At 57.3% G+C, this 24,616-nt stretch overlaps 1 protein-coding gene across 4 annotated transcripts in view; it reads left to right on the forward strand.

Annotated features, from left to right (window-relative positions):
* RAI1 (retinoic acid induced 1) overlaps positions 1–24,616 on the forward strand; it is a 107,465-nt gene that overhangs the window by 20,021 nt on the left and 62,828 nt on the right. For all 4 annotated transcript variants that reach the window (XR_005084952.2, XM_053665650.1, XM_053665651.1 and 1 more), the window contains one exon: positions 16,987–17,122. The gene's annotated coding sequence lies outside the window, so the exon portion shown is untranslated. The remainder of the gene's footprint in view (positions 1–16,986; positions 17,123–24,616) is intronic.

Below are 24,616 nucleotides of genomic sequence, written 5' to 3' on the forward strand. Positions count from 1 at the left end.
CTGCAAAGAGCAAGGGGCTGCGGAGGGGACCTGGCAAAAAAAAAAGAGACTTCATTGCTGACCTACTTCTAGAATTGTTCCACTCAGACTCTCACTCTTTCATTTACCTTCTCACTGATTGCATACTTCATTCATTCATTCATTCATTCATTCATTCATTCAGCAAATGTCTCCTGAGTAGTTGTTTCAGAGGCCTGCGGGAACCCACAGAATGATGAGGAGCTGGAGATTGTTTTGCAGAGTAGCAGGGCATGGCCAAGAATGGGGTAAGGCTGGCCTCCCTTGTGGAGCTCAGAGGTGGGGACACAGAAAGGGCAGGGTGGGCATCAGACTTGCAGAGCCCCGCAGAGGGAAGGAATGAGATTCAGGGTAGTGGGTCCTGCTTGAGCATAGGCTGAGAAGTAGCAGAGACCTGGGCAGTTGGGTCTGGCCAGCAGAGATGGGGCCAGGTAATGGCCAGGCTGGAGGGAGACTTTGCCCTTTGGGTCAGTGCCCTGGGCTCAGTGATGAGGAGGAATCATTGGTAAAAGGAAAGACAAGTGGTTGGAGGGAGGGAGGCCAGATTTCGGGCTGGGCTGAAGTGCAGGTGCAGGAAGAGCTCAGACCTGGCTGGCCAGTGCTCGGGGCACCCCTGGCAGCCTGGAGGTGGTGGACCGGACAGGCACACCACATGGTGACTGGGGACGGTGCGGGGAGTCGGTGTGGAGCCAGTGCCTGAGTGATGGCCAGGGGAGATGTCCAGAAGGCACGTTGGCTAGTGGACTGAACACTGAAGGAAGATGAGAACCACTCTCCCACCCAAGAATAAACCATTAATTTGGGGGTGAGGCCTAAGCTGGGAGGGGGTGGCATGTGTTTGTGCCTTGTACCTTCTCAGGAAAAAAAAAAAAGAATTGAAACTTCTGCAAGGGTGACTTGTTTTTAATTCACCATTCAAAGGGAGGCTTTTCTGTCTTGAATAACGGTGTGTTTCACTCATTCCACACACATTTACTGGGCCCCTGCCATGTGCTAGGCCTGGAACAGGGGTTCCAGGTGCACATCAGTGAGTGAAGCAGAGATCCCTGCCCTGGTGGAGGTTCTGTTCTGGTGAAGGGCTATACAGGGTGTTAGAAGGTGGTAAATGCACTGAGAAAAAACACAGCAGGGAAGAGGCTGAGGAGTCAGACCAGCCAAAGACCTGAGGGAGGCAGGCGAGCCATGGGATGTTTCGGGGCAGGGCACCACGGGCAGGGGGAGCGGCTGGGCAAAGGCTCTGAGGCACAAGCATGCTTCGTAGGGAGCAGAAATGCAAAGGGGCCAGTGTGACTGCAGTAGGGTGAGAGAGGGTGTTCATGAGAGACCTTCAGGCTACAGCTAGGACTTAGCTTTCATCCTGAGTTGGGTAGAGGCCACTTGAGGCCTGCCCCGAGCAGGTTCAGGAACTCACAGGCTCCCAAGGACTTGAGAGGCCAGATAGAGCATGGAGACCAGGAGAAGGTTCCAGAGTCCTCAGGCGCTACTGTCCGACCCAGGCTTCTGAGGCTGCAGCCGTGTGGGTCAAGCGGACCCCATCCCCACAAGATGGAGGAGTAGGCACCCTGACCTCTCTGGCCTTGCCCCTTCCATCCCTCTGCCCAGTCCCCTTTGCTGCCCACCTGCCTCCCCCTAGTGACCCCTCAGCCTGTGGTTCCTCTCCAGGTGTGTACGGCTCTGGAGGTGGCAGCAGGGCGGTGGTGGGGGCCTCCCCTTGATGAACTCTGGGAAGCTCAGCAAGCCCCTTGTTTCTCCAACAACGTAAGTACCCTTCAGCTGAGACCGGATGGGGGAACTGGCTTCCACATCCTCCAGTCCAGTCTTTCCCCCTGGGCTGCTCTCAAGAGTGAGGCCGGGGCCCCGGTGAGACCCCCTCCCCCCAGTGGACAACAGAAGGGTGAGACCTTAATGCTCCTGGGGCCTCTCTCCCTCCTTTCACAGCCACTGTGACCTCCCTAGGCAGCTTGCCACTTACCACATCTGGCTCAGGGACCCTTCATGTCTCCACGTCCCCACTCCTCACTGGTGGCCTTTGCTTACCCACACTCTCCTCTAACAGCCCAGGGACTCTAGATCAGGTGAGGGGCACAGTACAGTGGCCCAGCGTCTAGAGACCAGTGCCTGCCCGGGCTGCGTGCCAGTTAACTGACTGGAGCCTGTTCCCTGCACTCAGAAGCTTAAGCCCGCATGGAAACAATGGGGACACCCCAGCTTTATAAGTGCTAGGCTGTGGAGCTGGCCCTGGCTGGGGGACCCTGCTATCGCCACTTCATGTACGCTCTATCCCAGAGTCCCTGTAGGCTGCTGTCAGAGGCAGCATGGACCAGCCACCCTGTCTTCCCCATGGGAAGCAAAAGGGGCCCCCGCTGGAAGAGGGGCCCGAAGCCGGGAGCTTTCCCGAAGGCTCCCAGAGCAGCCTGGAGCCTTGCTGTCAGGGCAGTGACCACACTGGGAGGGCCCGGGCTGTCCTGGAGGAGGCGGCTTGGTCTGAGCAGGGCAGAGGCCTGGCTGGGGGCTGACGGGGGCTCTCAGAGTGCATTCGGCCTCAGCCTCTGCCTCCACACCGTCTGCAGTGGTGTCTTGGGGGCAGGCTCCTCTTGGTCTCTCCCTGTGTTGGCCTCTCCCACACACTCAGAAACGCCCCTCCCTGCCCCCAGGTGCCCACAGCCCTGGCTTCCTTCTCATCACCCACCTCTCCAGAGGCCCTACCTGCCTTCTGGCCTGCAGCTCTGGTTACCACTGTCCCATTGTGCCTGTAAGCCGACCCTCCCTCCACTGCCCCGCCATGCAGGCCACTGTGGGGTGTTCCAGTCCCAGCCTGCAGCAGCTGCCAAGCACCCTCTGGCTGCCCCCAAGGTCTCTTTCCTGCAGGGCCCTGGGTCTATTCCTCTCCCCCACCCCCATGCCCTTCCAGGCCCCTGGCCTTACTGCAGCCATGATCTGCCTCTGCCAGACCAGCTATGGCCTCCAGGCCTGATCTGTGACCTGCTGGGCCCTGCCTGGGCTCTGTGAACTGAACCCTAGTGGTAGGTCCAAAGCAGTACGTGTGAGGGCATGTGCACGGGGAAAGGGTCTGGAGCTTTGCTCTCAGTCTTAGGAGTCTGTGCCCAGGGCATGCACATGTATGGGTGCAGCCACCAGGGTGGGGAACAAGAGAGAATGACAGAAGCCAGGGCAGGCAGTTCCAGAGCTGGTGTTTCAGGAGGAATTTCTCTTGTACACACACTCACTCCTGGATACCAGCCTGCTGTGGCAGCACACACACACTCACACTCATACATACACATGGGCACACCCATATACTCTGCTGCCTGTGGCACGTTCATAGACACCCACACCCCCTTCTCATGCCCTCCACTGCCAGCCAGCCCTTGGCCATACGGTCACATAGACACTTGTTCTGGGGCTCTGAGGACACAAGAGCACATATAGACCCACATGCACAGGGACCGGACTGTTGCATATACCCAGCAGTCAGTGGCGGAGACACAGTGATGGTGACTCAGAAGCCAGCTCTTCATGGAAAAACAGCCACTGACTCCTGGGGAGCTGTTCCGTGAACACACACACGCCTGTACACACCCCGCCCCCCACAGCCAGAGGCTCCCTCCTCACTGCTGGTGTGGGGGTTTCTGCATTTTTCAGCAGGTCTCCTTCCCTACCCCTGGGGCCAGGGTCCATCTGAAGCTGCCCTCTCATTCTGGACCTCTCTCTGCCTGGGAAAGGCCTGCGTAGGCTGGCCTCGGTGCAGGCCTCAATGGCCCTGCACTGGGGCTGGCAGCGGCCTGGGCCGTAGGATTAGTATGAGGCGTCTGCCTGTGCTTTGGCCACTGCCCAGCTGCAGCTGGCAGCTGTGCGCTTGTGCCCTGTGCCTGCTGAGGGCTCGCCTTCTCCTTATTTCCGAGGTGGGGGACCTGAGACAAGGAAGTGGGCAGAGGTTGCCTCAAGGACAGTAGGGCACATCTTCCCCCCTGTCCCTGTCTCACTGGAGACCGACAGTCCCCTCAGAAGCTCATCCATCTCGCAGGTGGGGACCTTCAGGGTTATTTTCTCCAGGGGCCCAGAGAGAGCAAGGGCCTTGCCCAAGGTCACACAGCAAGTCCACGGCACTGACTGACTAGACGCTTACTGCAGAGCTCACCTGGTGGGGGCCCCAAGCATGCATGAGAGTGGGAGAGCAGGCAAGGGGAGGAGGCAGGGCCAGGTTTGCATCCAGCCTCCCTCTCCCCTTCTGCTCCCTCCTCTCCCTCCCTGGGTTTGTTTGGAGAATGACTCATAGGAATGCAGCGAAATCCTGATGGATGGGAAGGCACAGCCCAGGAAGCACCAGAAAACCTCCCCAGGGTGGGGGCAGGGCTGGGCTGTGTGGTCAGAGAGGCTGCAGATCTGGGAGGCCTGGGTTCAGGTCTCCTGGGACTGAGGTCCCAGGAGAACACTGCCCACTGTGGAGCCCCTCCTTCACCAGCGTGGGCGTGCCCATGCACGCGCACTCACACACCCAACTACATCAGCTCCTGCAGGGGCTCCAGCCCTCCCGCCTTCTCTCTGGGCCTGTGTCCCCACTGCAGACCTTCCCCAGCTGTTCTTTCATTGTGCCTCTGTGCACTGGCACACTTAGGTGATTAACAAGTGTGTGTGGGCACTGTGACTCAGTGGGACCCTCCTAGGTACGCGTGTTACCCCTTAATTCCTCCTTGCTCTCGGGGTGGATGCTGTTCATTCAGTTCTGCAGCAAAGCTTCCCAAGGGCCCCCTTGGCCTGGGTGAGCTGGGGACCAGGGAGGTCACACCCGTTTTCTCTCCGAGCTCACAAGGTACGTCCAGGCTCCTAGGGAGCCTCTTAGAAGACAAGGGTGGAGTTGAGAGCAGGCACAGAGCACAGTGGCTGCAACGGGTGACAGGGAGCTTGGTGAGCCTGGGAAGGAAAGGCAGGCAGGGAGCACCCCCAGGGGGGGACTCCGACCATTCCTGGAGGGAAGCTGTCCCTCCAGGGGCCACATCTGGGGCATCTCTGAGGGGCAACAAAACGTTCCCCTTCTAGGACCTCACAGCCTCCTGCCTGTGCAGGGTCCGCCTGGCAGAGGCAGCCCTCGACCCCAGAGCCAGGACCCCAGTGCCCCCAGGCCAAACCCTTCAGTGCCCGCTGATGGTTGTCACGAGGGTGTGTAGCCCTGGATGGCCAGAGCTATGTTTTCAAGAGAAGCAGGAATTTGGACTTTTGTGTGACTTTTCCTGGTTCAATTAATAAAAAGTACAGAGGGGTCTGAACCGAGCATGTGCACAGGCTGGGGGCCACCAGTTTACAATGTCTGATCTGTGAGCGCTTGGGTTTGCATTGCGCCTTGCATATTGTTTATATTATTGGAACTAGCACAAATATTCACTGAGGTGTAACTCTGCTCTGAGTGTGAACAAGATATTGAGTGACAGAACTACCATCTTAGTGGGGACAAGTCAGGGAACAGAGGCTCTGTCAGGTGACAGCATTATGGAGAAGAAAGTGGGGCTGCAGAGCTCGGGGTGGGGAAAGATGGATGGACACGGGAGCAGAGTGATCCAGGAAGAAGGGGCGGCCTTAGAGCAGGACCGGCTGGCTCTTTGAAGAGTCCTGCTTGGCTTGAGCAAAGGGAGCTTCAGTGAGAGTGGGAGGCTCTGAAGTTATAGGTAGCAGAGCTCAGAGTGCACAGGGCATCGGAGGCCCGGGCGTGAGTTTGGTCTTACCACCTGTGTGAGGTGGGAGCCACGGAGCGTTCTGAGGAAGGGAAGGATGTGGCCCCACTCAGGCTCTGGCAGGCTTCCTTTGGTTAGCACAGGGCTGAAGGGGGCAGGGGCGGGCACGGGGAGGCTGGGAAGCGGTGACTGCACTCACTGGGTGGTAGTGGCAGCTGGCAGGGCCTGTGGTGTGGGGGAGGTGGGCAGGACTGCTCACAGGGAGGGGCTCCTTTTGTAGGGGAGGCAAAGGTTCTGAAATTAGGTGGTGGTGGCAATAGTTGCACAACTGGGTGGATATACCAAAACCACTCGAAAAGGGCGAATTGTATCTCAATAAAAAATTTAGAGCCTACCAGGATTTCTAACCAAAATCAATGCGCACACAGAAGATGGGAGGCAATAGCAACCATCACCAGGAGAGGAAGGGCCTGGGTTCCGTTTTTCGTTTGTACTTTCATATATGTTCCAACTTTTAAAACCGCATGCAGGCATTCCTCTCTAAAATGAATGCTTGGTGACCTGGTGGGAGGGTGGGCAGGGAGCTCATTGGGAGGGGCTGCAGGCTTGCTCCCCCACCGCTGCACTGGAGCTTGGAGCCCTGTCTGGGGGGCTTTTGGGGCGGGGCTTCTGCAGTTGTACCCCTGCTCACAAGGCCTTGGCCAGGCTGCAGAACAAGGGGTCACACTGGCCCTCCCCTAGGTAGTGTCCGAGCTGTCTGCCCGATGTTTCCACCCCAAGACCACCTCCTTCGGTTTGTGCCCCTTAGGCCACGGGTCACTCGCTGCCGCCTAAGGCGGCCCACTGATTCCATTTCTGGGTCTGTCAGTGAGCTCTTCCTTATATGGAGGTGAAATCTGTCTTCCTTTTGCTTCTACCCTCCTCAGCTCCTGCTCTGAGCCCCAGTTCCTGGGTCTGTAGCAAGAGTGCCAGGCCCCTCCACGCCCCACACCTCACTTGGCCTCTGGGAGGCTGTAAAAGGACCCAGGGACTAATTACCCAGAGCGTATGTGTTGTCATTGGGCACTGGGGGCAAAGTGTGGGGCGGACCTTCACCCCAGCAACACGGCCAAGTGGGGTTTCCAAATTAAATGTCCAGACCAGCACCATGAAGACGGGGTTTCACACTTGCCCCAGAGGCGGCAACTCAGCTCTCTCCGTGGGCCAGGAGGGAACGACTACCCCCAGACTGACTGACACTTGTCGAGAGCTCGCAGTGTGGCAGGCCCCAGTGACCTTCGCCTACCAGTTTCTGTCTGTCCTCCCGTTTAAAAGTGAAAACACTGAGACTCAAGTGTGATGGGAGGCAGCTGAGCATGGCCCTCGTCACGCAGTTTGGGAGTGGTGTGGGTTGTGCACAAAAGCTGGCCAACCAGCAGCCTCTCCCCATAGCAGGGATGGAAACCGGGCTGGAAGGACCCACTGTGGTTGGTTGGACCTGGCTTTGCCGCCTCCCCCCCGAGTGAAGGACCCTCATAGCTGCTCTCACAGGTGCCTCTTCTGGTCTCAGACTGTGAGCTCTTTGCTAAGTTTAGAGAGAGAGACATTACATGGCTTAGAAGTCTGCTTTCCTGCCCATGTCACACCCCCTCTGCTACCTCCTCCCTGAGAGCTAAGCAGGAACAGAAGCATTAGCCCTCTTTACAGCTGTGGCAACTGGGCCCAGAGAGGGTGTGGAGTTTCCTGGGGACACACAGCCAGGATGCCACGGAGCTAGGCTTGCCTGGGGGGCCAGCAGGGCGGCACCTTTCCTGGTTTAGGGTGTATGGCAAGGGAGGGAACCATGACCTCACCCCCAGGTGGGTGGCTGAAGCCAGGAGTCTCCCTCCTTTCTCCAAACCCATGTCTTCCCGGCTGCCCTGAGCTGGGCCCCGGGCCTAACAGTAAACAAGAACACCTCTGTGAGAAGTTCACAGGGCAGGGCAGGGGCTCAGGCTTGAACCGAAGCCACTCAGGCTCATGCCTCCTCTGCTCTACCTGTAACCTCCTCAGTTTCCATATCTCTAGAATGAGCAAAGGACACCACCTCAAAGGACGGCTGGGAGGACCCATGGGGACAGCTGGGCAGAGCCAGCACTGTCTTTGAATGCCACCCCCATGGCCCGGGGAACAGTCGCTTGGGTTCCATTAGGGAATTTTGGGATGAAGCCAAACCAGAAGGAAAAGTACAAGCACAAGAATCTCCCCTGCTTCTCCCCTGCTTCTCCCCTCCTTCCCCTCCCCTGCTCCTCACTCCCTCCCCCTCCCCTCCCCATACTTACACTTAGTAAAAATCCACACAGTGAATGTCCTTCCTACCCCAACCCTCCTTTCAATCGGCAGTTTTCTTCTCATTCTTCAGAGGTAGCCCCTGCAGACCCAGGCGCCCCCACCTAGGGAAGGCTTCCCATCAGAATGGTCCCTGAGACTCAGGGACTTCCCTGCCCCCACCGCCACCCTGACTGAGGCTGAGCCTCCTCTCTGGTCCCAGGGATGGAAGCTCCCTGAGCAGGGAGGGAGCCAGCCAGCCCTGCCCAGGTCCAGGCAGCAGCTGAGTGGTCAGGGGTCCTCACCAGTCTGGGGCTGAGGGCTGGAGGCCAGGAGAAGCCCTAGACTAGCTGGCATCCATAGTACCACCAGGTGTGGGGAGGGCAGTGGCTGCGGGGCCCTGAGCTGAGCTGAGCTGGGAAGGGGATGGAGGGGTCCTTTGGGGAGTGGTTGAGCCACCCCAAAACCCCCAGATTCCAGGGAGCTCTGAGGCCCTTGTCCTGGGGAGCTGGTGGTCGGGGAACACAAGACTAGTGGAGGCAGGTGTACGCACAGGCACACGCACACACTCTTCCCCAGAGGGGCCTGCGCATGTACCTATGTGGGCATCTATGTCACTTATGTGTGCACTTGTCCCTCTTTACATCTCCTATGCATGTTAGCACACGTGTGTCATCTCATGAGTGTGTGAACACAGATGGTGTGCCAGGTAGTTCCCCCTGGTGGAGCGTGTCTGCACGCCTGTCCTGGTGGCTCCTGTCTACTCCATAAAGCCAGGGCTCAGCAGCAGCCCTGAGTTGGGAGGAGAGGGAGTGACACTCGCCCTCCCTTCTTGTGGGGTTCCCTTCCTGGCAAGCAGAGGAGGCCACTGGGGCCAAGGGAGGGGTCCGAGAGTTCCCCAGCCTCTCAGAAGGAGAGGAAGAGGAGGAGGGATGTCATCATTCCCATTCTCGGGCGCATGGGGACCCACTGGGCCTGGGTGGGAGCGGCTGTGTGGCCCCCTGAGACTGGGTGGGGGTGGGGCCAGACCGCTCTCTGTGTGTCGCGGTGCCTGTGGGTCTCGGGCCAAGTGTGTCTCTGCGCGAGCGCCTGTGTGCGACGGTCTGGGGCTGGAACTGTGGGTCTGATGACAGCATAGGTGCAGGTCTGACTCGGGCTGTGTCTGTGTGTGTGTCTAGCCTGCTTAGACTGGCCCAGACATGGGGAAAGTGCCGGGGGCCTCGGGCTCTCCTTAGTCACCACGGGGCCCTGAGGTCTCAGTGCAGACTGTGTTCGGGGCTGATGGTGCTGCTTATCTCAGGGGTGGGGTGGCTCTTAGCCTCCCACATGGTCCCTGGTGGCCTGGCGGAATGTGTCCATGGGATGGTCACACAGTGCTTCTCTGCCAGCATTGGGGTTCAGGCTCAGACTGGGCCTGGGGTCAGAGGTCAGTCTGTAGCAGGAGCCAGATGTCCACAGTATGTGGCTAGACACTACAGTTGGGGTCAGAAGTACATTCATGGCTGGGGTCAGGGGTCTGTCTATGTTGGCACCGGGGACTGGATAAGCCTCAGCCACACCACTGTCCTCAGCTTCTCGGTAGCTTCCTGGCCAAGAGTGTGGGTTTGAGCCCTGGGCTGTACCTCGAAAGGTAGGGGCACAGGCTGCATAGGCCCCTGTGGGCCCTGCTGGGTGCCATACAGGCATGTGGCTCTGTGAATGGCTTTTATGACTGTGACAGGATCCGAGCCAGGCCAGATATGCCAGGTGTGGGTGACACTGGTCATAGCCCAGAACAAAGGGGTGTCCTCTGGCCAGAGAATGCAGAACAGGGGCAGTGCCACCCCAAACCTGGAGGCTGCGGGTAGGGATCCCTGTGTCGCCCTTCTCTTGGCACTGCCCCTTCAGGTCTCTCTGGAGCCCTCCCCTCTCCTCACCCATTTCTTCTTCCTTATTTGCTCCTCTTCTCCTCAGTTCTCCCCTCATCTCTCACCCTCCTCCCCAGTCTCTGCCCATCTCTGTCTGCCTTCTTTTCCAGCCGCGATCTTTTTTCCATTCATTAACCCCAGCCCTTCCTGCAGCCACAACACTCTGAACCTAGGGCCTTGCCTCTTCCTAGCTGAGGGCCACAAGTTCAGCATCTTCCAGGGCAGTCAGATGCTGAGAAAGACAGACGAATGCCAGTGGGAGCAGGGTAGGGCCTGCAGGCTGCCCTAGCACGGGTAAGGGGACCACAGGGATGAGGGGGGAGGTCACAGAGAGGCTGAGGTCCCTCCTCTGGAGCCCAGCCCAGAAAAGAGGGTCCCCAGAGGGTGGGTCTGGCCTGTTGGAGGCTGAAGTTGTATGACCTCATCTGGTGGTCTCCCACAGTCTAGTAAAAAAGGACGGATAGACAGATGGCAGAAAAAGCCACAGGCAGTAGAGATCAAAGGTTGTGCAGATCAAAGGCAGGCAGCAAAAGAAGTGGTCTCAGTCCCAGGCACTGGTGGGCAGGGCCCAGCCCAGTCTAGCCCTTCTCGGACTGAAGGCCAGGCCCAGGCAGAGACGGCATATGCCCCACCCCTACCCGGGGCCGGGGAGGTGGGTGCCAAGCTTCTCTTGCCCAAACTTGGGCCAGAAACTAAATAGGTAGATTCTAGATTTTCCTCTGACCTCTACTGCCATCCCCCGGCGGGGGTGGGGGCTGGGGGGTGGGGGGTGGGGAATGGGGAATAAGACATATCAACTGTTTAAAAATGTTGTAAAATTTTAAGGGAAAATTTTTGGGTGTTCATAATCCTGATGCCCTACCACTGCCCCGAGCTAAAACATCAAGTTCTTCGCTTTCAAAGGAAAACATTTTCTCAAGTGTTTAGCTCCCAGTCTCACGTGGTGTCCCAGCTCTCAGGAAGTGCTGGGCATTAGAGCGTGTTGGTGGGGGAGGAAGAGGAACAGGGTGGAATTGCTCAGTAACCACGCCAGTGCAGGAGGGCAGGGACTGTTGGTTTTGCTCACTGCTGTCTCCCTGGTGGCCCTGACGGGGCCTGGCACTCAGTGGGCACTCTGTAAACACAGCCCAGGGAGCAAGTCACAAACCATAGGTTTGTGCAGCTGATTCACTCAGTTGGTCTGGGAGAACAGTAAGAGTCATGAAGGAGAGAAGGCAGACAGGGCCCCTGCCCTCTGACCTGGCCCAACAGGTTCATAAAAAAGGGAAACTGAGGCTTGGAGTGGGAAAGTGACTTGACAGGTCACCCAGGCAGGGCACTGTTCCCCGTACATCCAAGAGAAATAGGGCCTCTTCAACAGCTAAGCTAACAGATTGGCTCCAAGGGCGTTAACCTGTCGGAGGGGGCGGGGGCAGTCCTTCCTGAGCACGTGCCCTCCCAGCAGCCCTGGGAGCCTGCCCCAGACCATTCACCACCGAAGGACTGGCTGGTCACCGCAGGTCCATCCTTCCGGTCCCTCAGGGTAGATGTGTCAGTCAAACCTGTTAGTTCTGCCTCTAAATCTATCCAGAATCTCAGGCCTTCTCAGCTCTCCGTGGCCTCCACCCTGGCCAGGCCCTGTCACTGCCTGCTTGGACTTGTGCAGAGGTCACCTTGGTGGCCTCCCCCAGCCCCACCTTCATTCCTTCCCTGGTGCCACCCCGGTTCTCTTTACAGCAGCCAGGGGGATATTGTGAGGACCTCAGGGAGGTCATGTCCCTCTTGTGCTCAAAATACTGTAGAGATGCCTTGTCTCACTCCCTTGTTCCTCTCTGCCCTTACCTCTTTCCACTTACACACTGCTCTCTCTGTTCCAGCCACACCACCCTCTGCCCTTCCTTGAAAAGTCCTGCCCTGTTCCTGCCTCAGGACCTTTGCACTTACTGTTCCAGCAACCTGCACAGCTTCCCCCCAGGTAGCTGCCTGCCTCACCACTTTAGTCTTCCAAATCTGTTCTCAAATGGTTTCAAGTGTGAGTTCCCTGAGCCCCCAGTGTGAAAACAAAGCCCTCCTCCAGTTGCTCCCAGTCCCCTTCCCTGGCTTTTTTTTTTTTTTTTTTTTTTACAGCAGGGTTCCACCTAAATGTAACATACTACATAATTTACTCATTCATTTGTTTGTTGTCAGAACAAGATCAGAACAGGATCACAGCAAGAAAGACTGGAAATTTTGTCTCATTCCTAGTTCTGAATCCTCAACACTTAGAACAGTGCCTGGAACATAGTTGGTGCTCAATAAATATTTGTCCATTGAATGGATGAATATTTCTGCTAGACTCCTCTTGTAACCTTGGGCAGTCAACTGTCTGGACCTCAGTGACCCAGTCTCTGAAGTAGGAAGGGTGGCTAATCTGAGGGAGAAAGACTAGAAATCACTGGCTGAGTACTCCACAAACATGTGTGGATGTTCCACCTGCCTGGCCCCCTCTGACCCCAGGGCTTCATTCTTGCAAGCAAGGTGCCTGATGCCCTGTCCTCTCCTTGGAGAGGACAGAACCCTGAGGCAAGGAGGGCCTGTGATAACCAGACCAAGCCTGAGCTTGAACACAACTTCTGGATCTCAGTGGCACCAGCCTGGTCTGGTGGGCGGAGACCAGGCACCTCTTCTCTGCTCTCGTGCCCACCTGGGTGGCCACCGAGTAACCCCTGTCCTGGTGGCCCGTCAGTGAGTCCAACACCTGGCAGCCTTGCTGACTCCTTTGCCTGCTTTCCCGAAGCCCATGCCCGGGGTGCCCCCCTGCTCCTGTTTGTTGTTTAACCCTGGAGTAGCATTTGGACACATACTTTGTGTGAAAGCAGCTACTCAGATAGGCCAAAAAGGGGCACCGTGTCCAGGCCCAGGCTGTCCTGAACATAGCCACGCCTCACCAGGAAAGACTGGGCCTTTGAGACCTGTGAACACCCTGCTCTGCCCCATAGAAGTCTCCCACCAGTCAGGCGAAGGGGTGGGTCCCCTCTCCCCATGTAGCCCAGACTAGGAATCCTGTGGTAGGTGGTAGAGTCAGACTACTGGCCTGAGCAGGGATCTTGCTAGCCAGGCAGCATCTCCTGCTGGCAGTCCCCTGGGCATTTAGGGAGCACCTGCTGTGCACGCATGCTGCCACCATGGTCCCATGGAGTCCTGCCACTAGTCTGAGAGAACAAGCAAGGGTTTCAGGGCCACGCAGACCTAAGTTTGGACCTGGGCCCTGCCACTTTTTTCATTCGCTTGCTGAATGCATAGTGAGCACCTGCTCTGTACCAGGCAGAGGCACGAAAAATCCCTCTGGAAACTCAGCCAGGCAGGCATCGGATTGTCCTGCTGGGCGTTCTCCAGGAGCCCTTCCATGGCGCTGAGCCCGGGGCGCTCCTCTCAGAGGCGGGCAGATCCTCGTTCCGGGGGCCCTCCTAATGACTCGCCATCGTAACATTTGTACAAGGGCCTGGTCAGGTAGGGTTTCCACCCCACTCTGGCAGTTGTGGATCTGGACACCCTGCACCTCCAGACCACCGCCAGGAACGAGAAATGCAGAGCACCCTGAACAGATGCAGGGCGCTGTTCTCTTTTGCGATAAGCTGCCATCTCATTCCTTCAGAGCCCTGGGATATGTGCCCGGAATCCTGAATCTGTGGCGTGCACTCCCTGAGTGACCGCTCGTGAGTCACATGACCTGTCTTTGCCCAGGTGTCCTCCATCTCCAACCACCCCTCTTCTTCTTTAAAGGGGCTGTTGTTGCAAAGAAGAGATAGCCCCGGGCTGGGTCATGTTCACAGGAGGAGGGCTGCGGTCAGCCTCATTGCCTCATTCATTCATTCACTTATACATTCATTCAAAATACTGAGTGTGTGCCAGGCTCCATTGCAGGTATGGAGGGCATTCCATTCAGCAAACAGACAAAAACAAATATAAAATACACAAATAAGTAAATTAAGTGGTACATTAGAAGCTAAAGAAGGCATTCCAAGCAGAGGGACCGGCAAGTACAAAGGCCCTGAAATGAGAGTGTACCTGTAAATTTGAGGGACAGTGGTATGGGGGGGGTGGGAATGAGGTCAGAGCAGTGGCTGATTTTGTGGGGTCTCATCAACAACTGTACAGACTTTCTTCTTCTGGTCACCCTGAAACCAGGGAGGGGGTGGGAGCGTGTCCCTGCCTTCCCCAGGGGAAGGTGGCAAACACTGCCACCATAAAAGCCCCACCTGCCAGCCTTGACCTTGTGGGTCTCTGCACAGAGGAGGTGGCTGAGTCAGGATATGAGACGGAGGGCCTGAGGCTTAGGGTCTGGCAGCACTGTGATGGGTTATAGATCAGTTTATGGCTGGCTTGGTGGTCTCCAGCAGGGATTTGGGCTTTTTTTTTGTCTAATAGTGCATACACAGTGGGCTTCTCCTGGCTCATCCAGCAGGCTTAGGACTAAGGGACTCTGGTCCCCAGGTCAGACTAAGCAGTCTGCCTTTTAAAGTTGGGAAGCCAGGGAGGAGCTGGGCTGCCCAAGGCCTGCCAGCTGGGAGTAGGTGCTTGCGGTCGGTCGGCCCCTTTGTTTCTGCTGCATCCTTACCAGGTGAGCCAGGGGTCAGTCAGCCCAGAGGGCCATTTTGGGTCCATTTCTGGGAGATAGGGCTGCTTTTTGTCCCTGGGCAGCCACACTCAGGAGTCTGGACACTGTAGGCCTAGCAGTAAAATATTGATTCCTTGGCAGAGGGAACAGCATGTGCAAAGAAACAGTGAGGCTCTGGGCATTGGAATTGATCAGGTCTGAGCTAGACCTCAGGATTCTGTTTTCAGTTTCCCAGTGGACACTCTTTGGCATTGACTCTTCAGGCCACTGGGGCACCAGTGCCACCAGCACCTGCATAACCCACAGCCAAGAACCTGGAGGCACAGCAACCCTTTCATGAAACCCCTTGCTGCTTCTCCTTCCCCTGCCCAGAGGGTTCTGGACTGAGGGAGACACCCAGGTGGTGGGGTGGTGAAGTGCTGCCTGTAGCTGCCCTCCTGTAGCTGCCTGAGAACCAAAGGCCTCAGTAAGGCCAGGGAAGGGGTAGGAGGAAGCGACACCCCCCCCCCCGCCACAAATGGAGCCGTTAGTGGGGTGGGGAGGGGGGTTGGGAAATGAGGAGAGGGCTTTGGCAGATCACTGAACCACAAAACCTGCGCTCCGCCCCTCTTACCAGAACAGAGAGGAGTTGAAAGGGGAAGCAGAGATGAGGGCTGAGGAGAGTGAGGGAGAGCCAGGTCTGACAAGTCTGTGTGGTCCGTAGCTCAATAATCAATAATGATGATCGATAATAGAGTAGACCCAGGACAGGTCGGACACGTGTCTGGGGAGAAGGGTGAGTGGATGAATGAATGAATGCCTGCATGGGCAGTGAGCAGCCCTAGCAAGGGGCCGGCCAGGCCAGCGCTCAATCACAGCCCCTGGGTGCTGCACCCCACCACACGATCAGAACCCCACTACTGTGCCTGCCTGGGGCGCAGAATTCCATACCCCCACCCCCACCCCAGGGCTCTGGAGCTGCTGTCAGTGGCAGCTCTAAGGCTGGGGCACGGAGGGGCCCCCCTGACAGCGATGCTGGGGCTCCACGTGCCAGCCTTGTAGTGCGCCTGGCTGGGCCACCCCTCAGCGGCAGGAGCACCTGGAGGTGAGGGCCACCTTGAAGTTCCCGTCCTGCTCTTCTTTGTCTGGGCCTAGTCCTCCACTGTCTCCGACCGTGACCTGCCTCTTCGGGCAACCCCCACCACTCCCTTCCAGGCTGCTGCTAGATGTCCTGAGTGTCAGTTCCAGCTGCCGCCAGCCCTTAGGCGACTTCCCTGTGCAGCAGGGTTTTCTAAAACCAGTGCCTCTAGGACCGTGGGGCTCACAAGTGCCAGGATCTCCAAGCTGCATCTCTGGTGCGGAGAGAGGGGGCGTAAGGATGAAGTATCCCTCTTTCTCCGCCTTCACTCTCCCGCCCCTCCTCTGCCACTACTCCTTGCTTTACGCCCTGACCCCATCGCAGCTTGTTCGCATCTTAAGCGGCTTTTTCTGAGGTGGTGGGATCCCTGCCACCACCCGAACCCTTCCTCCCACCTCGCCTGCCAGGCCTCAGACCCGCACGCAGAGCGCAGCCCCACTCAGGATTGCCTGCAGGCAAACACCACAGCCTCTCATCAAACCACAGTCCTGCACAGGCGCACTGCCCCTTCCATGCACAGCCCCTTGGCCCCAGCAACCGCAATCCCAATTGCAAACAAGCCCATACGTACACACAACACCCCTCAGACACACTCGGGTCCACGCAGACACAATCCCACACACGCAAATCTCATACAGACATAGCCCCGCACAGGCGCAGTACCACCCACGCAGTCTCACCCAACCCCATAAACAATCGCATAAAAACATGACCCACGCAGGGTCCCTGCGAGACCCAGAGACACATTCACAGCTTGCAGCCATTCACAGCTCGCAGCCAGACCCTTACACCCCGTGACATTCACACGTAGGACAGACCAGAAATATACAGCCTCATTGATACACACGGACCTAAATGCGCAGCCAAGGGCTCACCCACCGGCTCATAAGTCACTGGAAAAATATTAAAGCGTTCACTCCCTTCCCTTTAATCTCTGACAAGCTCGCGTGCGCGCGCTCACAGAGATACTCACCCCCACCCCCAGACCCTAACCCAGCCTCCTAGCCCAGAACCCACAGCCCCCACCCCATGAGCTTTGGGAGCGTCTCCCCGGCTGCAAATGCCCCGCTTCCTCTTCTGCCCCCTCCTCCTCCCCTCCCTCTTGTCTGGGGCTTGGGTTGCACGCGGCCAAGCCCCCTCGTCGTGCCCCTCCCCGCGCGAGTGCGCGCCCCCTCGCCTGCATCGCGCCTTCCGAGTGGATGTGGCCACAGGGCGGTCTCTAATTACCTCCCGTCCCCCGGCGACCCGTGAATAATGGCTACTGAGGGCGCTCGCAGGGGCTGCTGAGAAGGAAGCGCGGGGCGAGAGAGGCGCGGCGCGCGCGGGAGCGCGAGAGAGAAAGGAGCGAGCCTGTGAGCAGCGACAGAGAGAAAGGAATCAGGAATCCTGCGAGCGCTCACATTTTTTTCTCCCAAGGATCTCATCTGGCTGCTGCGTTGTGGAAGAAGCCAGGGGGAGAGCCGGCGCTTGAGGAGGAGAAAGACTGCCTGGGGAAAGAGAGACGGCAAGACGCGTAGCGCTGGCACTTGGGAGACCCAGGAGGAGCCCGCAGGTATTGTTGGCGTCAGAGCTTTGTGTCTTTGGGGAGCCGTTCTGGGGTTCGAGGGCTCCCGGATGCCCCTGCCGCCACGGCGCTCAGACCTGCTACAACCTGGGGTGGCCGGCGGGGGTCCCTGCCAGAACCCCTCCCGCGCATGCCACAATCTTGGCTGCAGTTCCAGATTTGCCTGTTTGGGGGTTTTCCATGCCGGTTGAGGGAATTGGCCATGGGAAAAGAAATTCTTTTTTTTTTTTTTTTTTTTTAAATTTCGGCCATAGTTTGGTTGTGCTGGGGATGGGGATTCCCTTCTCTTTCCTCCATGGTCTCAGCGACAGCGGTACTGGCGGAACATAGTACTGAGATGGAGGGGCTGGTGGCCGCGGATGGGGAGGTGAGGGAAGCAGAAGGAAAGAGTTTTGTTCAAGTTCACAATCTGCAACCTGGAATGGGTCAGGCCGGCGAGGGATGTCTGTGCGCCCTGTCCTGCATTCGGCAACCGGTGGGAAACTTCCCGAGAGCGCAGCCTCCCGGGGAACTTGGCGCCCCTGCCGCCTCCGGGTGCTTCCTCTGGCCTCCAGCACAGCCCTGCTGCTTGCGCTTAAGGTCGTGCTCTCCCACCCCCGCCTTCCTCCCCCGCCCCCCCCCCCCCGCGCGGCTTCCGGATCTGTATGGAGCTGGAGCAGCAGCTTCAAACACCCCCCTGGAGACCCCTCCCCACTCCTCAAGCTAGTGCCTGCTGGATCTCGTGCCCGAATGGCCAGGCTGACAATGAAATCTTGCATTTCTGCTGGCGGGGTGGGGGTTGGTGGTAGCTTGATCTCTCCCAGGACCACTGACCCTGTGTCGGAGGAGAGGGAGGCGCTTGTTTAGGTTAGAGACCTTGAAGTGGATGGCGCCTTGAGGGTTGGGGGTGGGGACAAGGTGAGAGGCCCAGGGAGGCCAGAGGCCTGGGTTTTCCACCAGGATGGTGGATTGGAGCCCCTCTTGGGCTTGGTGATTGGCTGGTGACTTCAGGATCATCGGAGGCCCCCCGCCCCCCCAACCTCAGCCTCCTCCCTCCACCTCGGCCTCCTCCCCTCACATACAATGCGGGCTTCAGAGGTGATCCCACGGGTGATGTGTATGTGATGAAGTATTTGTCTCTTGTGATCCACAGAAGATGCCGTTCTGGTGACCCGGTGGTTCGGACACCTCATCCCCTCCCTCGAGGGCTGGGGGGAGAGAGCAGTGGGAACTTCTGTTTCCACTGGGGCCACGGGAAGGTCGCGCTACCCAAGGGAAATTGGGGGGGTCGCAACCCTGAGGGGGGCTCAACTCAAAGTGGGGGCTGCCAGGTCAGCGGTTTCTTGGCACTGACAGCTCCCAGTTCCTTCTACTCCCGTGGGGGGGGGTTGGAAGGGGTGAAGGGGTAGCTGGAACGTGAGTGGAGGCAAAGAAGAGCCTGCCTCAGTTGGATCACCAGGTGAATTTGAAGGGCCAGCCAGGGACCCCGAGCTGGACACCCAGGCAGGTGAAGGAACCTCTCCCTACTTGAAGAGACAGTTCCTGGGGGAGCGGGAAGGCACCTTGGGGGCAGCGGCAAACGGTTTCAGGCCTTTCTGTGTCTTGGTCCAGGAGTAGAATTGGCCCGCCCCAGATGTCTGTCCGCTGTACACAGCAGGAACACGCAGTTGGGCCCCTTGACTTGCTGACAGTGGGGGGAGCTGGTAGATCTTCGTGCTCCCTTCGCAACACCTGCATTGGGGCAGGGCCTGCCTGGGTGGTGCCTGGTTCAGGGACCTTAGGAGAGACTGAAATTAGAGCTGGACAGAGGGTGTCGTAGTCAGGGAGCGGCCTGTAGCCCTGAGGCTTTGAAAAGGAGTTAGTTACCAGGGTTCAGGACACAAGAACTAGAAGCAGAATCACCTGGGGGGACTAGTCCCCCCAACCCCCCACCCAGTCTGTGCTTGCCCTGTTTGCCACCTTCATCCTCACCACCCACAGCTGGAGGCTTGGTGGTTAAGGGTGAGTGCCTTAAGGCCAGGCTGTAGGACCCTGAGTGCTGAGGGCAGGCCCCACCCCCAGGGTTGATTTCTCCTCCCTCACCAGAGACAGGGCCCATCGTGGCCCGAGGCCTTAGCTGGGCAGTCATCTGAGGGACTGTCTCCCCCCGCCCCATCCGCCCCGCATTTCTGCTTCCCGTGGGGGCAAGGCATTCCCTTCGGATCTTAGAGCTCTGAGGGCCAGGTGCAAGAGGAGCCCTGCCCGGGCTGGACAAGCGCCTCTGGAGTGGGTGAATCAGTGATGAATGAATGAATACATGAATGAAAGAGGAAGGTTTCTCAATCGGAGGCATTTAGTTATCTTTTTAAGAGACCGTTCTGATGTAAGTATTTTAAAATACGGTTCATAGGAAATGTGAAAAATAAAAAGAAACAAAGAAGGTTACTGACAGCTATGACCACGGTACTATTTTGATGTCATCCTTTGCAGTCTTTGTGGACTTGGTGGTTGGTTTGTTTTTTAGAGGCTTTGTCGTCATTTTCTGTGTTCAGATGTATATCCTGCCTTCTCCTTTGGCAACATTAACGGGAGCCTTTTCCTGTTTTGTAACCAGCTCTCCGTAAACACCATGTCTTCAGGCTCTTTCAATCTGGTGGATGTACCATCGTTTACTTAACATTACCCGTTCTGTGCAGCATTCTGGATGCTCCTGATGAATGAGGCAGTGGATATATTTTATGTAGAAAGCTTTTTTTGATGTTTAAGATGATTTCCTGAAAATTATTCTGCTGATGTGAAAGGCTCCGACATGCCTGCAGTAGGAGAAATGGGCTTCTCGTTTTTCCTGGAGAAGGGCGCACTATTCCCTTTTCTTCTAGCACAATCTAGAACCTTCTACCAGAACCAAAAAGAGCCAGGGCAATGAATCACCTGCCTGACCCTCCTCCTTTGCCAGAGGAGGAGACTTCACCCAGAGGCAGGAAGCCAGTCCCAAGGTCACGCAATCTTTGCTGGGCTCTGCAGCAGCCTGTCATGGGTCACGGGTCTGCCACTCTGGTTCCTGCATCCTGGGAGACTCCCTAGGGCCCCCTTAGCCTGACCTTGCCCATCTCACAGGTGGGAGCACTGAGACACCACTAGAGCAGAAGCACCCAGCACATCCACCCCCTGGAGAACGAGACAGGCTCCTGAGCCCTTGTGTGTTGTACCCGCTGGCCATGTCCATAGTCTCTGGGGTCACCCGTGTTACCAGCTTGCCACCTGTCAGATATTTGGCCCCTGTCACCCACCCTCTCCCCACTTACCCTTTCTTTTTGCCGTCCCATTTTCCAAAAAGAAAAGCTGAGAGTCCAAATAGGTGTGTTGAGGGGTAGAGCTGCAGAAGTCAGAGGGCCTGTTGGCTAAGCCCCTGCCCACCCCTGCGCCCTCAGCATACTCGTGAGAGACCAAACTCTGGGTCTGTTCAGGAGCTGGCAGCAGTGGTCTGCACGGTTGCCCACTTTGGGGGAGTGGGAGAGGCCCAGCTCTGTCTTCAGCTCTCTCTCTGATCTCAGATTAACCCCAGGAGTGCCGCCCCACCCCACCCTGGAGAGGAAGGGTAAGCAAGGACGAGAGAAGAGGAGAAAAGGATGGAAGGGGAGAAGAGAGAAAAAGGAAGGGATTGGAGAAGAGGGGAAGGGGAAACCTGTATGATTTCATGAACCAGTGTTACCCAAAATTATTTACAAAAAAAGAAAGAAAAGAGGGAGAGGAGGTCAGAAAGGAAGAAGATGGGGCTAGGAAAGGACCTATTTAAAATGAAGACAGAGAGAGAATCTCTCCCCCTCAACCTCACTGAGCACTCAGGGGAGAAGCTGGGGACAGCACTTCCAGCGTGGTACTGGGGACAGCCAGGGCTGGACAGCCAGGAAAGGCTGGACATTGCAGGACGCTGCCAGGGCTGGCTGGAGTAGCTGTTTGGCAGGGGGAGGGGGATGCTCTGGGGCTCAGAAGGATCCAGACCAGGTGCCACCCAGGTGACAGGGAGGCAACATGTTGGTGGCTTCTCTGTTCATGGGTTCCCCAATGGGACAGGTGGCAGGACACCTCAATTTCAGGGGCTGGGGCTGGACTTCCCAGTGCAGGGAAGGGAGTGTTTGTCTCCCCGCTGAAAGGTGCAAGGCCCGGGAGGCTCCCCACCCCCCACCCTGTGAGCGTGGGTGTCTGCGTACTGGGACCTGTCCCCACTGGCACACCACCGTCGTAGGTGCCTGTGCGTTTGTGCCTGTGTCAGATGCTGTTCGTGTGTTCTTCGGAGTTGGGGTGCCTGCTGGCCCGGGCACGTGTGTACCCACATTTGCGTGCCTCAGATTCTGTTTGTATATTTCTTAAGGGGTCTGTGTGCTTTCCAGCTTTGGCACATGTGCATGCAAATCTGTGTGTGTCCCTGTCTGTGAGTCTCTGATGCCATTTGCACATTTCTGGAGAGTGTGCCCCCAAGCTTGGGCACATTTTATGTGTGACTGTATGTGAATGTAACTTACCTCCTAGTGGCCCCAAGAGGGATCCAGGCAGCAAGCTTTCATGCTGCTTGCAAGGTTGTGGCAGAGTGGGTGGAAGGGTGAGGGGGGCAGCCTTCAACTTGGAAGGATGGATGGGGGAAGGCCAAAGAAAATCTTAAAAGACCACCTTCCCTCTGGTCTCCAAGGAGATTAGCCTGTGAAATGATCTGCACGTTAATTAAAAATGATTCTGTCCTGATTGAGCCATTCTTGCTCACATCCCCTGGTGAGGGAGAGGGTGAGGTTGAGAACAGAGGATGTAAAGTGGGGCAGGGTCCAACTGTAAGGCGCAGGCAGCCGAGCCCCAGCCCACAGAGGGGGACTCACCACAGGGGAACGGAGTGGCTGGGGGTTGGGGGTGTGAGGAGGTTGAGTGGACATACTCCTTTGAATTTGAAAGACACTCGCTCCTGTAGGTGGCACGCTCTGAGGTTCTAGGAGCTGGGCGGTTGCCACCAGGCCCCATGGACCCCACTCATGCCTGGCACTGAGCCTGATTGTTTATACTGAGCCTGCGAGTCACCATTTGTGGTTCTGGTTTTATGGACAAATGACGTGCTTGAGGTCACAGCACCAGAAGTTGGGGACCCTGGGCTGGACCCAGTCCTCTGAGCCCAAGGCCCAGGCCCCTTTCCTAGTTCCCAGCAGTCCCCAGAGTCGCAGTAAGGGACCCTCCTTCTGCGTAACCCCTGGGGAGCTGAAGCCTCACTGTCCCTGGCACGCTGGGGGTTCCTTTCCGAGGCCCAAGCTGCACAGCGTGCAGGGCCATAGTGTCCATTCTGTGGGGGGCCTCGGGACTCGCAGCTCTGATCTGACTCATGTCATCTTTGCTAGCCTAGCTTGGGCCTTCCCCCACTCCCTTCCGCTGTTCCCCGAGGTGGCTAGTAATTCTGCAGCAGACCTGACACAGGGGCCCCATGGGGCCAGCCAGCCACCACCCTGCTGGGTATATGCCCCTAAGACCTTTCTGGAAGAAGTCTGGGCCTAGTCAGGTGCCGCCTTGCCTGATGGTCTCAGCTACAGTCAGCCCCAGAACGACTGCAGTTAGAAAAAAAAGTCAAGCCCTGGCTTGTGTGGCTTAGTGGATCGAATGCTGGCCTGTGAACCACAGGGCACCCAGTTCAGTTCCCAGTCAGGGCCTGTGCCTGGGTTGCAGGCCAGGTCCCCAGGAGGGGGCGCAGGAGAGGCAACCACACTCATGTTTTTCTCCCTTCCTCCCTCTCTTTCCCTCCCTCTGGAAATAAATAAATAAACTGAAATAAAAACAGGAAAAAGAAGTCATAATAATAATAAACTAGGCGGCCCTCAATCTGTGCCCTGGAACCCAGTGTTGTGGTTGGTGAGAGTGTAGGTGTTGGGCGAGCAGGTTCACCTAGGCATTTGGGAGGCCTGGCTTTAGGTCAGCCACATCCAGAAGCACTCCAAGGGTTTTTTCACTTCTTTGTGCCTCAGTTTCCTCTTTGTGCAGTGGGGATTGTAGCTTTGCCCTGAAAGGACCGTTGGGAAGGTAAGGGAAACCAGGTCAAGGTTGTTCAAGTGCCTGGCAGCATCTGGGCACACAGAGGGGCTCGTGAGGGGCACCTGTAGGCGGCCACGGCAGGGGCGCGCAGGCTTCTTCGGAGAGAGACCCGATGTTACTGCTTTTCTGCTCTCCGGGAGACAGGCTGGCATTGAGGGGACTGTCATCTCAGTGGGAGCCTCTGGGGTTCTGAGAAGTTCCTTGGACCTCACCCTTCCCCTGAAGCTGCACTATCAATGGTAGAAGGGGAAAAGGGAGGAGATGTTTCTCCTGGACCACGTCCCACATTCTTAGGGGAAACTTGACCAAGGGTAGGGTTCTGGGTCCAGAAATAATGTTGTGAAGAATTAGAGGGTGCAGATGGGAGCAGAAAAGTGAGCTTCCACACATTCCCAAAGGCAGAACGGAGAGAGCCTGGCAGATGTCGGCTCACTCCACAAAAAGCCCTTTGCACTGAAGCAGACAGAGAGACCCTGCCTGCCCCAGGCCATCCCTGCAAGGTGCCACCTCCCAAGAGTACCTGCAGCTGTGTGGTATTTGCCTTTCTGCAGAATCTCCCCTTCTTGCCTTTCCTAGGGCCTGAGAAGCCTCCTGTCATCACCGCCAGGGGTAAAAGCATCACAATAAAATGCAACCGTGTGTCCTGAAGGAGTGATCAGGAGATCAACTCGTGTTTGCCTACAAACACCGGCCTCTAGGGCTAGCAGGACCAGCACCCCATGCCAGTGAGAGTGGGGATGGATGGGGGGTGCCTGGCTCTCCTGAGGGGTGGCAGCTCCGCTCTGCCAGGGGTGGCATATGGAGTATCCATCATCCACCTTCTCAGGAACCAGGATTCAGATGTTTATACAGCATCTGGTTTGTGTGTGTTGTAATCTAACCCAGCAGCCCACCTGTGGCCAGCTTTGGACCCCAGCCTCTAGTTCGCAGCCTCCCCGGGTCACTGAAACTGCCCGAGAATCTCCATCTGCAGGCCCTGAGAACTGTGCGTGATGCCAGCCTCTGGCACACAGCCCATACCCACCCAGGACCCACACAGGGGTGCCAGGACTCTGTTTGCATGGCTCACCATGGCCTGGCCCATTCCTCCTCCTGCATGATGGTGAAGTCCCTACAGCTGTTCCCACTGACGTGGTCAGCGGGGAGGGGAGTGGGGCGCCTGGTTTGCAGGTCCAGTTTCACTTCCTTCACTCTCTTGTCCTGCGTCCAGCACACAGCCTCATGGGTCTGACCCAGAGGTGGCATATCCAGGCCCTGCTCAGGAGAGTCGGTGCAGGCCTCCCAAAGGGAGGGGACACATTTCATGGCAGGAGGCAGCGTCACGCATCGTGCAGGGGGGCCTGGAGGAGGGAAAGGGCCAGGAGAGTTCCAGAAGTTTAGGTAGCTGGTGGGAACAGGGGAGGCACAGGCAGAAGTAGAGACCGAGATAACCTGGGGCCTGCACAGGCTGGACAAGAAGAGCGG

This window comes from Artibeus jamaicensis, unplaced genomic scaffold (genome assembly GCF_021234435.1).
Source record: "Artibeus jamaicensis isolate MK-2021 breed Jamaican fruit bat unplaced genomic scaffold, CSHL_Jam_final contig_419, whole genome shotgun sequence".
NCBI classification, from domain to species: Eukaryota; Metazoa; Chordata; class Mammalia; order Chiroptera; family Phyllostomidae; genus Artibeus; species Artibeus jamaicensis.